Genomic DNA, 15,043 nt, shown 5'->3' on the forward strand with positions numbered 1-15,043 from the left:
ATTCGTTATTGAGGCTTGTGAAAGGTAATATCATTGAATGTCAAGGTGAGATGGCTAGATTCTGCAATGTTGAAGATGATCATTGCCTGGCACTTATCATATGATAATTGCCATTTACTTCCATCAACCTGGATGTTGTCCAGGCCTTATTGCATTTGGATAGGCACTGCTTCGCTTCTTGAGGAGTTATTAATCATACAGAATTGTGCAATCTTCAGCAAAGTTGAAAAGTGATATAAAAATTCTAATTTATGGCACTTGTGACTTATGCCATTCCTGCAATTTCTGAGTCTGTATAAATATGAAAGAAAGTTACAAGAAGCCTGTTTAATGCTATTTCTGTGTAGCTTTACAGCTAAACCTTCATGAATCATTTTAGTTGCTCTTTTGTAAGTTTCTGATAATGCATTATGTCCCTTTGATGACAGGACATAAAGTTAAGTAGATAGAGATAGATCTTGGCTCTTGGCATTTGGACATGGAGGCTAGTGGTTTATCAGCCCCACCTCCCCTCTTCTGCCTACCTGAACCCTCACCCATGCTTTTCCCAGCTCCAGGCTTGATTTCTTAAATGCCCTCCTTGCCAATCTCACATGCTCCATAAACACCAATTGTTCAAAACTCAGTTGCCTACTTACCTCCCTTCTTGTCCTCTCTAGTTTTATTTTTTGCAGCTTTCTGATCACAATTTATTGTCTCATAATCAGCTCCTACCATAGTTCCTGCAGAGGATCTGGAGGGTTGCCATGGAAATTTTATCCCAACATATTAAAGTTAAGTACTGTAGTTCTCTGCACCTGAATTCTAAGTATGTTCTAACAGCTAAAGTTTTGCAGCAGGTTCTGACTGCCATTGCTGAAGTAGGCTACAGAACTGCTGCACATTCTATGGATACTACCAGTGTAAAAGCCAAGAATTGTTTTTCACTGTTTTTAGCATATTGCATTTACCCATCAGACTTCATTCCAATATCAAAATCCTTTTCACGATGCTATATTACACATCAGAGTTCAAAGTAAGTGATAGTAGGAACTGCAAATGCTGGAGAATCTGAGATAACAACGTGTAGAGCTGGATGAACACAGCAGGCCAAGCAGCATACTCCTCTGATGTGCTTTCCTGCTGTGTTCATCCAGCTCTACATCTTGTTATCTCAGAGTTCAAAGTAATTCTCGTTCAAGTTTAATTTATTTACCAGACTGGCTTATATGGTGCCATCTACATTATATAAACTAAGTATATATAATTAAATATAATCAGATCAAAAATCTTTTCAAGGTAAAATGTGTTTTTATGTGCTTGCACAGCCAAGGCTGGCCAGCAGCATACTAATAAGCTCATTTGATTGTCAAAACATTAACCATAGCAAGGCAGTGCAGGAGTCTCTGAATAAATCTCGTTCTGCAAACAGCATACTGTTCTGAATACTGATGAATGAACTAGTGGGTACTGCAAGAGTCAAGCGTGGCTCATTTGCACAGGGGCCACAAAACAGATCAGAAGAGTTAGGAAAATAACAAGCTGGATGTCAAAAGTAGATAAGTTACTCCCTGCACCAGGTGCAAGTGAGCAGATGAATCTTTGTTTGACAGATGGTGCTGGAAGGAAGAGTTCAGATTTTTGGAATATTGAGATCATTTCTGGAGGCAGATGGGACCCATATAGGTTATATGAGCTGTACCTAAACAAAGCCAGGATCAATGTCCTTTTGGGGTGATTTTCTAGTGCTGTTTGAATTAATTTGGCAGGGTTGTGGGAACTCGGAGGTAACACTAGAAGATGAATAAAAAGGTGCAAAGAATAATTCAAAAGAGAATTGGATCATTATTTGAAGAATAAAATTTGTAGGGCCTTGAAGAGAGTAGCAGAGGGACAGCACTTAGAGAATTGGCTCTTCAGATGGCCAGCAATGACACAACTTAAAGAGAAGCCTGGAACTTTCGATCCGTGAGTCTGGCTTCGGTGGTGGGTAAGTTGGTGATCCTGAAAGATAGAATTTATATGCATTTGAAGAGGCAAGAAATGATTAAGGATAGTCAGCATGGTTTTATGCTAGGGAAACAATGCCTCATAAATTTGATTGTATTTTTTGAGGAAGTAACCAACAGATCGTTGATGAGGGCAGAGTGGTAGATGTTGTTTGTATAGACTTTAGAAAAGCCTTTGACAAGTTTCCGCATGTAGACTAATTAGTAATGTTAGATCACAAGGAATTCAGAGTGAGCTTGTGAACTGGATACAAAATTGGCGGGAAACAGACAGTGGTTGTGGAGGGCTGTTTCTCCAACTGGAGACCTGTTATCAGTGGTGTTCCACAGGGATTGGTGATGGGTCAACTTTTGTTTGTTATTTATATAAATGATTTAAGTGAGAGTATAGAAGGCATGTTTCATAAGTTTACGAATGACACCAAAATTTGTGGTATAGTGGGCAGTGAAATAAACAAAAAAAGGGCAAAAAGACTACCTACAGAAACAGTATTGTGATTCATTTCAATTCTAGACACTCTTCTTACAAATCTACACTGTATAGTGAATCTAACCGTTTTTCACTATAAAATGCTTCACAATAGTGTAGTGATGTTCATTTCAGGCATCTTAAAAAGGCATCTGCAATGTTTGTGTGCTGCTTGGAAAATGCCAGGCACAGTTTAAATTGGAAGAAAGGTAGCGTTTAGATTGCTTTAAATTCTGTCTGCATCTTGCTGTGTAACAATACTGTCCAGAAAGCATACTGTATTGCTTTGCACTTCAGTGCTCCAGCCTGCTTCTTCATTTGTGAATCATCAGGCACTGCTTATGCATGGGTGACTTATTCATCGAGGTAGCGTGAGCTCTGGTTTTTGACTTGAGATTTTTGTAATGGTTTCGTATTTTGATTGGGAAAGTAAACTGTCTTGAATGGAAAACATGAGGTAAAATAATTTTGTTTCGTAGTTGTACTGCATTATGCATATATAACATTATATTTCTGTTTATTGTTCTCATCTTTTGCCATGATTGTCATTGTCCTCTGAGACACACTTGTACGTTCATTTTATTTCTTCACTGTTCTTCTTTCTTTTGAATTATTTACTTCTCTTTACTTTGGTCTTGCTGCTCTACATTTTACATGTTTGAGTATCAAGCTGTCAGTATTTGTACAAGCCATTGCATTTTGATATAACTGTTGAAAATTTAATAGCAATTGGTTGACTTGCAGTATTGAATTGAAGCAGCTTGTGTTCAAACTGTTACTGGAAATAACTCTTGTAGGAAATTTACTGTCATTAATTGAGTGAAGGACTATAAAAGAATATTTTACATTAAATGCTGGAGATTACAGGGATACTTCAGTGTAAACTGAAAGTGACAGAATGCAAAGATCACTGTACTCTGATATGCTGATTTTCACATGTATTGAAAGATACATTTATGGACCCCAAAAGCAGGCATGGAAAGCTTATGCCCATTGATTACAACACAGGCAGTACGACAACTTCCTGCTGTTTGCTCATTTCGATAATTTCCAGCCAGCACTAAATGAATGGCAGGGGGTTATTATCACTGAAAGCTATCCTGCACTTCTTAAAGCTAGCTCTCCCTAGGATGGTGACGGTGAGCACGAGGGGGCATAGCTTTAAATTGAGGGGCGAAAGATATAGGACAGATGTCAGAGGTAGTTTCTTTACTCAGAGAGTAGTAAGGGAATGGAACGCTTTGCCTGCAACGGGAGTAGATTCGCCTACTTTAGGTACATTTAAGTCGTCATTGGATAAGCATATGGACGTACATGGAATAGTATAGGTTAGATGGGCTTGAGATCGGTATGACAGGTCGGCACAACATTGAGGGCCGAAGGGCCTGTACTGTGCTGTAATGCTCTATGTTCTATGTTCCCCAAGTCTTCAAGGGGAGGTGCATCATGTCTGAAGCAAGTGCTAACAGCCATTCAGGAAGTGACACTGTCCTGGGAAACGTTGGACAATTACATAATTGGGAGAAATGGAACTCCATGCATTTCAGACTGGAGACCTTCAAGGAGGAATTGGAAAGAGAGAGTTCTGCCGTATCTACAGAGCTACAGGCAGCCATGCAGATGCAAGCTCTGAAGATGGTTGGAGCAGATAGTTATGGAGATCAGTGCAAGGAGTGAAACCCCAACGTCCTGGATGCATTGCTGCCTAGAAAAGCAATAAATTTGTGGTTGAGGTCAAAGGAATGTGTCTTTAAATATTATATGCCACTATATATAGCACTAGCATTTTGCTCAATATGGCACACCCTTAATATAGACCTCCCAACAATCCCTGAATCAGGAATCATGTCTGACATCATTGGATTCTCATACAGGAAGCAGTACTGGAAGCCTCATCCCATATCTTGCAGCCAACACATGTCTGTTCCCCCATGACAGCCATATTAAACACACAAATTGCAAGACAACGTGGGGAATATCTGAAGACAATGAAGTATTTCCATTGATTACAAATGGATACTCCAAGTGCCTCAGTTATGCCAGCAGTGGTTGGGAAGTGCAGACTCCAAATGTGAGTTGCTCAGCATTTCTCCAGTCAAGAGATAACAAGGTGTAGAGCTGGATGGACAAAGCAGCATCATGGGAGCAGGAGAGCTGACGTTTCGGGCCTAGACCTTTCTCTAGTCAAGCTGGGGTTTGAGTTGGGGGAGGTGGTATAATTTTATCAAAAAGGCAGCCAGAGAAAAGAACAGGAAAGAGGGATTGGGGACACTTGAAGAGAATCTTTATTTTCAGAACATTCAACAATTCAATAATTGGAGAGAAAGCAAAACAAAGCCACACAGTATCTGGGAGCTTCCAAAAAATTACACTGCTTACTACTGAAACCCAGTCAGAATTCATTCTCCCTGTTTTAACTCATTTTAATCTATATTCTCTATGGTTGGCCGGTGAGCACCAGTCCCTCCTTGATTAATCAATTCAATATCCAACTATTTGCCAACTCTGAGCGTGGTGACAACTCAGTACCCAATTCATCTGTTGGGTCCTTCTAGGCCAGTCCCCAGTAGAAAACATCTGTCTTTGTTCTCCTTTCTTTTAAAACAAACTGCTGTTCAAAATTGAATTCTTAACTTCAACTCACAGTTCCAAGCAAAAAGACGAGGTAAATAAAAGACAAATAATGACGGTCTGTGAAATACAAGTACAGTGGCTATAAGAGCAGGTTGGATGCTGGGAATCCTGCAGTAGCTAAGCCACCTGCTGCCTTTCCAAAGCCTGATCACCATCTACAGATTGTAAGTCAGGATGGGACACTCTCACTTGCCTGATGAGGTACAGCCCCGACAATGCTCAAGAAGAAAGTCAAAGCAGTCTGTTTGATTGGAGCCACACCCATAAATATCCACTCCCTTCACCACTAGCACTTAATTACATCATAGGATACGATCTACAACATGCACTGCAGAAATTAATCAAGTTTCCTTAAACAGGATCTTCTAAATCCAGGGCCATTGCCATCTAACAGGACTAGGGCAACAGATATAAAGAGACCCCATCACCTGAAAGTTTCCCTCCAAGCTACTCACCATCCTGACTTGAAAATATATCATTATCATATCACTGCATCAAAATCCTGGAACTCTCTCCCTCTTTACATTTTTGGTTAATGTTCAGCAAATGGACTGCAACAGTTCAAGAAGGCAGCTCCCCATCCATTTTGCAAAGAGCAATCTAGGGATAGGCAAGAAATATTGGCCCAGCCAGTCACACACGCTTCCCATCAATGAATAAAAAAATTTCTAAGATGGGTCATGTGACCCAGTTTCTGGATGTGTAATTTAGTTTTTAAACATAGGGAACTTGCCAACATGCTTTTCCTTCTTTCTCTCATCAAAGTTTCTGAGTTGAAAATCACTGAAAGTTTTCATCACTGTAGGTGGAGGGTTTTAACAGGAGAAACATCTGAAACTGCACTTCTGTAGCCAGAAAAAGAGATTACAACCAGCTATAACTGATCCAGGAACAATTCCTGGTGCTGACAGTTTGAGAAGAAATTGACTTTAGTTGCTGACTATATTTTGGGCAATATTGAATATCTTCCTTTAGTATAAATGTTATATGGCCAAAGTAGTTTAAGGTAATCCACAATGTTTTAATTCTTTAAAATCCTAATAGAATTTCCTGGGCAGGTTCATTGTTTCTGCCTGTTCATTCCCTTCCCACATACATCAGTGATTTTTATAACTCATGTCAATTTTAGAATTTTCAGTTCGAGGGTGCCATCTGCCTCCTCTTTACCTTCGGTGTGCAATCCCTTTACATGGCCATCCCTCATCAAGATGGTCTTGGGGTCTCACCTTCTTCCTGTAAATAAAGGCCTGAACCATCCTTATTCATCACCACCCTTCTCCGTCTGGCCGAGCTCATCTTCACTTGCAACACCTTCTCCATTAACTCTTCATTTTCTCAGGTCAAAAACATGGCCATTGGTACCTGCACAGGCCCAAGCTATGTCTGTCTCTTTATGGGGTACATGGAACGCTTCTTGATCCAGTCCCCAACAACAACTCTTTCTCTGGTGACATCATCGCCGCTGCTTCTATCTCTTATCAGGAACTGAAAGAAGTTATCAGTCTCACTTTCAATTTCCATCCTGTCCTCACCTTCACCTAGTCCATTGCTGACTCCTCTTTTCCTTTTGTTGACATCTCTGTTTCCATTTCTACGGATAGACTCACCACCAATATCCACTATACACACACCCACTCCCACATTTAACTTGACTGTATATCCTCATACCCTGCCTCCTGTAAAGACTCCATTCCCCCAATTTCTCCATCTCTGTTGCATCTGTTTGGATGATGCCACCTTTCACAGGCAGAGCCTCAGAAATGTCAGGAGCCTCAGAAATAGGGATTCTATGATTTATGATTCTATGCCCATCTCTTTCCTCAAACGAGTATTTCCCATTACCGTAGTTGACAAGGCCCTCAACCGTGTCTGACTTATTTCCCACTCCTCTGCCCTCACCCCCTTTCTTCCATCACACAACACCAACAGGGTGCCCCTGTTCCTCATTTTCCACTCTACCAGCATCTACATGTGAAGGATCATCAGCTTCCATTTCTACCAACTCCAGTGAGATGCCACCACCAGGCATATACTCCCCTTCCCTCCCTTGTCAGCCTTACAGAGACCATACCCTCTGGGACACCCTGGTCCATTTCTCCTCCACACCCCACACCCCCACAGTACTTTTCCCTGCAATCGTAGAAGGTGCAACACCTGCCTGTTTACTTCCTCCCATACTGAGCTATACACAGTTTAACAAACAATTGGCAATGTCACCTTTGCTTTTAAATTCAAACTTTGTTGTGGCTAGTGGAGGAGTGGGGCAAGGAAAGGAATGTGTTCAGATGAAGAGCCACTGGACTTAGAATGTTAACTCTGTTTTCTCTCCACAGATGCTGCCAGACCTGCCGAGTTCTCTGACAATTTATGTTTTTTTTCATATCATTAATAGCTGCAGTTTTTCTTATTTTAAGGAATTAGCTCACCCTTCCTTACTGGGTTGTAACAATATGTTTACAGACAAGGACCTAGTGCATGGTCACGATGTTCCTAAGTAATACTGTCAGTAGATAGGCTGTCAGTATAATGCTACTTGACATTTTAGCTTTGATAATTATACAAAATTGTGGCCCTGAAGTTAGTGCAAAGATAGTTTCTGAGCAGGTCCTTGCTGGCTGGTGAGTTTGGGAGGTAGGTGTGAAATTTCCACGATCCGTGAGTAAAGTTTGGTAGGTGTATTATCTGATTGACTCATTAAACCCTTTCTTCTGGATGGCATGTCTTTTAGCTATGCCTTTTTCCATCCACTACTGCAAGCAGCTGCATACTTATTTGACCCTATTTCTGCGAGTAAGTTCTGACTCAAATATGAGTCAATGCATCTCTTTTCTTTTATGATTATTAGCACAAGAGCTCAAGCTCATCTGTGATGCATAGGCCACATGCTGCCTAGCAACAATATAATATGGCAAAAACTGACTTTCAATGGTTCATGACCTCCCTTGGATGTCAGGGTACCTGTGACACTGGAAACTGGAGCAACATACTTGCGATGCTGCATCAATGATGCGGTTTGGATAGGATGCAGGGGATGTTTGCCTGCACGTTTAGAGCTCAGAATCGAGTGAATTCTCAGTTCTACAAACCTGACATTTAAAAATGGCTTCCCATATGCCAGCTATTTGGTGCAGTGTCAGCCACTTTGAAGTCAGGGTAGATCAGGAGTGGAGGCTGCTGGGTTCAGAAGTGGACTGTCTCTGTGCAATGGCACTCTCTTACAGCATTAAAAAAAATAAAAAACCTTGATCCCTCCACAACTCCCCAGCCTCACATACTCCAAATGTCCCATCCAAGCCAGCTCTTGCCAATATATGTCTGGTACCCGTCCCTAACAGCTCTTCAAGCTGTCCATGTCATCTTGTGTCCTCTTAACCACTGTCATAGCCCATAATATACTCATTGCCGAAGACTGCCTACACAACCCCATGGCAATTTCTAACCTCTCTACCAGTTTAGTGAAGCCCTTCCCCTACCCACTCACCATCCTTTGCCCTGACACCTGGTATGCCAACTCAGCTAGTATCCATCATGGGAAGAACTCAGGACTCATGCATGTGCATGAGTGATTCTTGACCATCTCCATTACCATCACAATGAAAAATTGGGAGTGTGGAGCTGAATGAACACAGCAGGCCAAGCAGCATCTCAGGAGCACAAAAGCTGATGTTTTGGGCCTAGACCCTTCATCGGAGAGGGGGATGGGGAGAGGGAACTGGAATAAATAGGGAGAGAGGGGGAGGCGGACCGAAGATGGAGAAAAAACAAGATAGGTAGAGAGGAGAGTATAGGTAGGGAGGAGACAGGTCAGTCCAGGGAAGATGGACAGGTCAAGGAGGCGGGATGAGGTGGTAGGTAGGAAATGGAGGTGCGGCTTGAGGTGGGAGGAAGGGATGGGTGAGAGAAAGAACAGGTTAGGGAAGCAGAGACAGGTTGGGCTGGGGTGGTGCAGTGGTAGTATGGCACACTGACCTCTCCATCGCCGAAGCCAAACGCCAACTCTCCGACACCTCCTCCTACTGCCCCCTTGATCATGACCCCACCCGCGAGCACCAAACCATCATCTCCAACACCATCCATGACCTCATCACCTCAGGGGACCTCCCACCCACAGCCTCCAACCTCATTGTTTCCCAAGCCCGCACGGCCCGTTTCTACCTCCTTCCCAAAATCCACAAACCTGCCTGTCCTGGTCGACCCATTGTCTCAGCCTGTTCCTGCCCCACCGAACTCATCTCCACCTATCTGGACTCCATTTTCTCCCCTTTGTTCCAGGAACTCCCTACCTATGCCCGTGACACCACCCACGCACTCCACGTCCTCCAGGACTTCCAATTCCCTGGCCCGCAACACCTCATTTTCACTGTGGACGTCCAGTCCCTATATACCTGTATTCCTCATGCAGATGGCCTCAAGGCCCTCCACTTCTTCCTGTCCCGCAGGCCCGACCAATCCACCTCCACCGACACCCTCATCTGCCTAGCTGAACTCGTCCTCACCCTCAACAACTTCTCTTTCGATTCGTCCCACTTCCTACAGACAAACGGGGTGGCCATGGGTACCTGCAAGGGCCCAAGCTATGCCTGCCTCTTTGTACGTTACGTGGAAAAGTCCCTCTTCCGCACCTGCACAGGCCCCAAACCCCACCTCTGCCTCCGGTACATTGATGACTGTATCGGTGCCGCCTCTTGCTCCTCAGAGGAGCTCGAACAGTTCATCCACTTTACCAACACCTTCCACCCCAACCTCAAGTTCACCTGGGCCACCTCCAACACATCCCTCACCTTCCTGGACCTCTCAGTCTCCATCTCAGGTAACCAGCTTGTAACTGATGTCCATTTCAAGCCCACTGACTCCCACAGCTACCTAGAATACACCTCCTCCCACCCACCCTCCTGCAAAAATTCCATACCCTATTCCCAATTCCTCTGCCTCCGCTGCATCTGCTCCCAGGATGAGGCATTCCACTCCTGCACATCCCAGATGTCCACGTTCTTCCAGGACTGCAAAGTTCCCCCCGCAGTGGTCGAGAACGCCCTTGACCACGTCTCCCTCATTTCCCACAACACATCCCTCACACCCCGCCCTCGCCACAACTGCCCCCAGAGGATCCCCCTCGTTGTCACATACCACCCCACCAACCTCAGGATACAACGCGTCATCCTCCGACTCTTCCGCCATCTACAATCCGACGCCACCACCCAAGCTATTTTTCCATCCCCACTCTTGTCTGCCTTCCGGAGAGACCACTCTCTCCGTGAATCCCTTGTCCGCTCCACACACCCCTCCAACCCCACCACACCCGGCACCTTCCCCTGCAAACGCAGGAAGTGCTACACTTGCCCCCACACCTCCTCCCTCACCCCTATCCCAGGCCCCAAGATGACCTTCCATATCAAGCAGAGGTTCACCTGCCAATGTGGTATATTGCATCCATTGTACCCGGTGTGGCTTCCTCTACATTGGGGAAACCGAGCGGAGGCTTGTTGACCGCTTTGCAGAACGCCTCTGCTCGGTTCGTAACAAACAACTGCACCTCCCAGTCATGAACCATTTCAACTCCCCCTCCCATTCCTCAGACGACATGTCCATCATGGGCCTCCTGCAGTGCCACAATGATGCCACCTGAAGGTTGCAGGAACAGCAACTCATATTCCGCTTGGGAAGTGTGCAGCCCAATGGTATCAATGTGGACTTCACCAGTTTCAAAATCTCCCCTTCCCCCTCTGCATCCCAAAACCAGCCCAGTTCTTCCCCTTTCCCCAAAGCATCACAAAACCAGCCCAGCCTGTCTCTGCTTCCCTAACCCGTTCTTCCTCTCACCCATCCCTTCTTCCCACCTCAAGCCGCACCGCCATTTCCTACCTACGACCTCATCCTGCCTCCTTGACCTGTCCACATTCCCTGGACTGACCTACCCCCTCCCTACCTCCTCACCTACACTCTCCTCTCAACCTATTTTGTTTTCTCTCCACCTTCGGTCCGCCTCCCCCGCTCTCCCTATTTATTACAGTTCCCTCTCCCCATCCCCCTCTCCGATGAAGAGTCTAGACCCAAAATGTCAGCTTTTGTGCTCCTGAAATGCTGCTTGGCCTGCTGTGTTCCTCCAGCTCCACACTTTGTTATCCTGGATTCTCCAGCATCTGCAGTTCCCATTGTCGCTGAAAAAATGGGAGTGCTATGTTTGTGTGGGATTTGTGATATTTTAGCTTGCTCACTATTTTGCCATGATTGAATCGCTCTTAGTTGCGTTGAAAATCCAGGCTAATGTAAGCATTTACTGTTGCTAATGGGTGGGAAAATGATTACACGTGAGCAAGGGCCCTGCATACTGAAGTGGCAGCAGCTGTCACTCCTTGTCTTACTCTTGAAATTATAATACTTGCAGGGCTTTTCTATGGAATTGTTCACAGAAGCAAAATTATTGTAAAACATGGCAGTCATTGAACTCTGAGGACAAAGCTTTGCATGCAACTAAGTAGGTAGGAAGTTAGAATGCAGAAAAACAGTTCAGAAGTACAAATGATAGATCCCAAACTGCCTTGTGGTCTTGAGTTCCTTAAATTTTCAGAAGCTTTCTTTAGATGATCAACATAAGTGGTTTAAAATTGTGATGAAATCTAAATGATGCTATTGATCTTCCATTAACTCCCGTTGACCATGAAGCTCTCATGTGCTTCTCGCACAACTATAATAATATGCTGAATGCAAAGTAGGTGAAATCTAGAAGCAAAGCAAACTCTTGGCGGGGAATATTGCACAGTAGGGAAAGGCAAAGTGTCTATCAATGAACCTGCCAAGTTTTAATTCCATTAAAATGAATGGAAAGCACCTTAATCAAACAGTCGTTGTCATAGAACTGTTTGCCTACATCGATTGCTAAGTGGAGTTTCTGTTGAAGCACAACCAAGTGACCACATAACAACAAAGACTCACATTTATATAATGCCTTCAATGTAATAAAATATTTCAAGAGACTCATGGGACCGTAATCAAACAGGATTTGATAAACATCACAGTGGAATGCAAATTTATATAAACTGCACTTTCATAATTTAGAGATTATGCAAGTATTCAATGTCTTCCCTTCGATTGGTCACTTCACAATTGACTTGTTCCAATTGTCTCAAAATTTAACATGAAGTGTAAAATCATGCAGCTTTAAGAGTACGTTTAAAACAAAGTTAATACTTAGCATAGAAAACATTCAAATAATTGACAATGTGTTAATATATAATTTTTTGTTGATCATTTTGTCAATTTATGACATTGACTGTTTTACACTTTTAGGTCGTTTAGAATGTTAGACTTGAATTTTTTAAACTTTCAAATACACATTTGTAGAGTTTGAAAAGAAATCCAAGGTTGAAATTCTTTAAACTTTTCAATTTTTGGTCTGGACTCATAGCAGGTTGTACCCTCAAGAATCCTCAGAGGCCACCTTTCAAACCCATGATCCCTACTATCTAGGAGGACAAGGGCAGCAGATAAAGGGGGACACCACCTCATGCAAGATCCCTTCTAAGCCACTTACCATCCTGACCTTGAAATATGTTGCTGTTCTTAAATGTTGCTCGGTCAAAATCCTGGAACCCCCTTTCTAACACCACTGTGGGCCTACCTATACCAAATGGCCCAAATCCAAAGGGATGGACAATAAATGTTGGCCCATCCAGTGACACCCATATTCCCTGAACGAATGAGAAAAGCAATGGATTTACCATTGTTTGGTTTCCATCTATGTTATCCAAACAGGACTATACAGGCTGTATTGGTTTTCTTCATTGTGTACCACATTAAACCATTATTGTTCATTATACTTTTGTAGTTATGAAGGTTAGACTTAATTTAGATTTATCTCTTATTAGAAAACCAAAAAGTGCATGGTTGAGTCATGGCAAGAAATCTCGGGGACTTAAATTGGATAACTACAAAAATCAGGCATGATACATATTTAATCTGTGCCTATTGATTGTACCGCAGCCAGGATGGCAATTTTGTGCAGCTTACTCATTTCCACAAGTGTTGTACCGCACAAATTCAGCAGTCTCTGTGCTGTTGATGGGTTGTGTGCATCAGCTGGGGACTCAATATAGTGAGTACTGACCATTACTTAAAGCTAGTCTGCACCTCTTAAGGAAAAAGTGCCTGCTGTAGGTGTTGAGATCGTTTTGAATATTATGCTGTGAAAGATTCAACAATGGCTGACCATAAGACTGTGTGCACCAAGACCTGCAGACAAGGTCTTGGTCAAAGAGTTGGAAAGAAGAAAAGATGTCCTGTATAGTCAGGAAATGCATATTCAAAAGGCAGCGACCAGAGTTGCTGATGAAGACTAAATCAGCAGTGTAGCCCAAAGAACACGAATGCACTGGAGGAGAAACTTGAATGACCTTATCTGAAGTGTCAGTTCAGGAGTATGACTTCAAATGCAATATCCTGCTTATTTCACCACTATTTCAATGTTTAATTCAGCAACACCCCCATCACACACCTACCAACAATCTCTGCCAATCAGGATACATGCTTACCCCATAAAAAATAAACGATTCTTAGTCAATTTTTACCTTTGGAACTGTTAAGTCCACCCTTGTATGCTTCCCTTCACCATTTCAGAAGTGAGAAATGACCAGACAAAATAGTGCAGTAACTAACTAGTAAGTTGTTGAGAATTCCTTTAAATGGTGTCCTGGGGGGAGTGGTGGATGTTGGTAGGATATTATTTCAAACTATTGAGATTTTGTCCAGATATGTGATGTTCAGAGAGAACATAGGTCACAGCATTCTCAAAATGGAAATATTGGCATTAAAGTGTGTTGTAGGTAGTTGTTAGATGTGCATACATGCATAATAGAAACACCTGCCATTCAGCTCACTGTCCTGTCCCATCATTCAGTTAGATAATGGCTAATAATCTACCTCAAAGCTACTTACATACATTATCTCCATACCTGGTAATGTCATTAGTATCCAGAAACACATTGATTTCTTGACCAGGCTCCACGGCAGGACTTCCACCGCCTTCTGGGATAAAAAATGCCAAAGACTGATAGAAATTTTCCATGGATGATTTCAATGGTGTAGAAAATCTGAGTCCCGTTGGGAAAATGCAAAAGCTGTATCATAACAAGTTTACATTAAGATGCTATTATATGGATGTCTTCACTTTTTCTTAGCCAGCTCTCAAGTTCTGCAGCCATGAATAAAATTGTAGAAGAGGTACCTGGGAACACTCAGTGACAACTGAAAGTATAAGTCAACCAGGGAAGCAATGGCCTAGTGGTATTATCACTGGACTGTTAATTCAGAGACTCAGATAACATTCTGTGGGCCTGTGTTCAAGTCCTGCTATGGCTGAGGGTGGAATTTAAAATAACAAGTATATGGAATTAAGAGTCTAATGATAACCATGAATCAATTGTCAGGGGAAAAAAACACATCTGGCTCCCTAATGCCCTTAGGGAAGGAAACTGCCATTTTTACCTACTCTGGTCTATACATGACTCCAGACCCACAGCAATGTGGTTGACTCTGAACTGCCCTCTGGGCAATTAGGGATAGACAATAAATGCTGCCTAGTTAGTGATGTCATCGGCCTGTTAATGAATAAAGGTAAAAAAGTCAATATTTAAAGGATCAAAGGAAGATTAACTGAGTTGCCTATGTGCTTGAGTTTATTTGACCACAAAGCATTGGGTGCGACATTCAAAATATGGACAGTAGAAATTCTACTATTTATGTGTTTGTTGATGGTTGCCAGGCAGGTGAGGTTGGACCACAGGACAGCATCTTTTGATGTCCCACCACTAACTTGCCTGGACTTGTCAAAGGAGATTTGTTCTCATTTAACATGGAAACAATGGCATGAGTTATGGCTTATGCTGTAATTTGACCCATAGCCAAACTCCACTTGTCTTAGTACTTCTGACTGGTGTGAAGGCCCACTCACCAGCCA

The 15,043-nt window shown here is 43.0% G+C and overlaps 1 protein-coding gene across 5 annotated transcripts in view; it reads left to right on the forward strand.

Moving 5' to 3' along the window:
- The first annotated feature begins 1,767 nt into the window (after nt 1-1,767).
- LOC125462707 (probable tRNA methyltransferase 9B) overlaps nt 1,768-15,043 on the forward strand; it is a 78,897-nt gene continuing 65,621 nt past the window's right edge. For 2 of the 5 annotated variants that reach the window (XM_059647889.1, XM_059647894.1), the window contains exon 1: nt 2,790-2,914. The gene's annotated coding sequence lies outside the window, so the exon portion shown is untranslated. Of the gene's footprint in view, nt 1,970-2,789; nt 2,915-15,043 lie in introns of those variants that run through there. The other 3 variants (XM_059647895.1, XM_059647901.1, XM_059647897.1) reach the window with 3 other exon arrangements.

Source organism: Stegostoma tigrinum, chromosome 1, assembly GCF_030684315.1.
Source record: "Stegostoma tigrinum isolate sSteTig4 chromosome 1, sSteTig4.hap1, whole genome shotgun sequence".
Classification (NCBI taxonomy): Eukaryota; Metazoa; Chordata; class Chondrichthyes; order Orectolobiformes; family Stegostomatidae; genus Stegostoma; species Stegostoma tigrinum.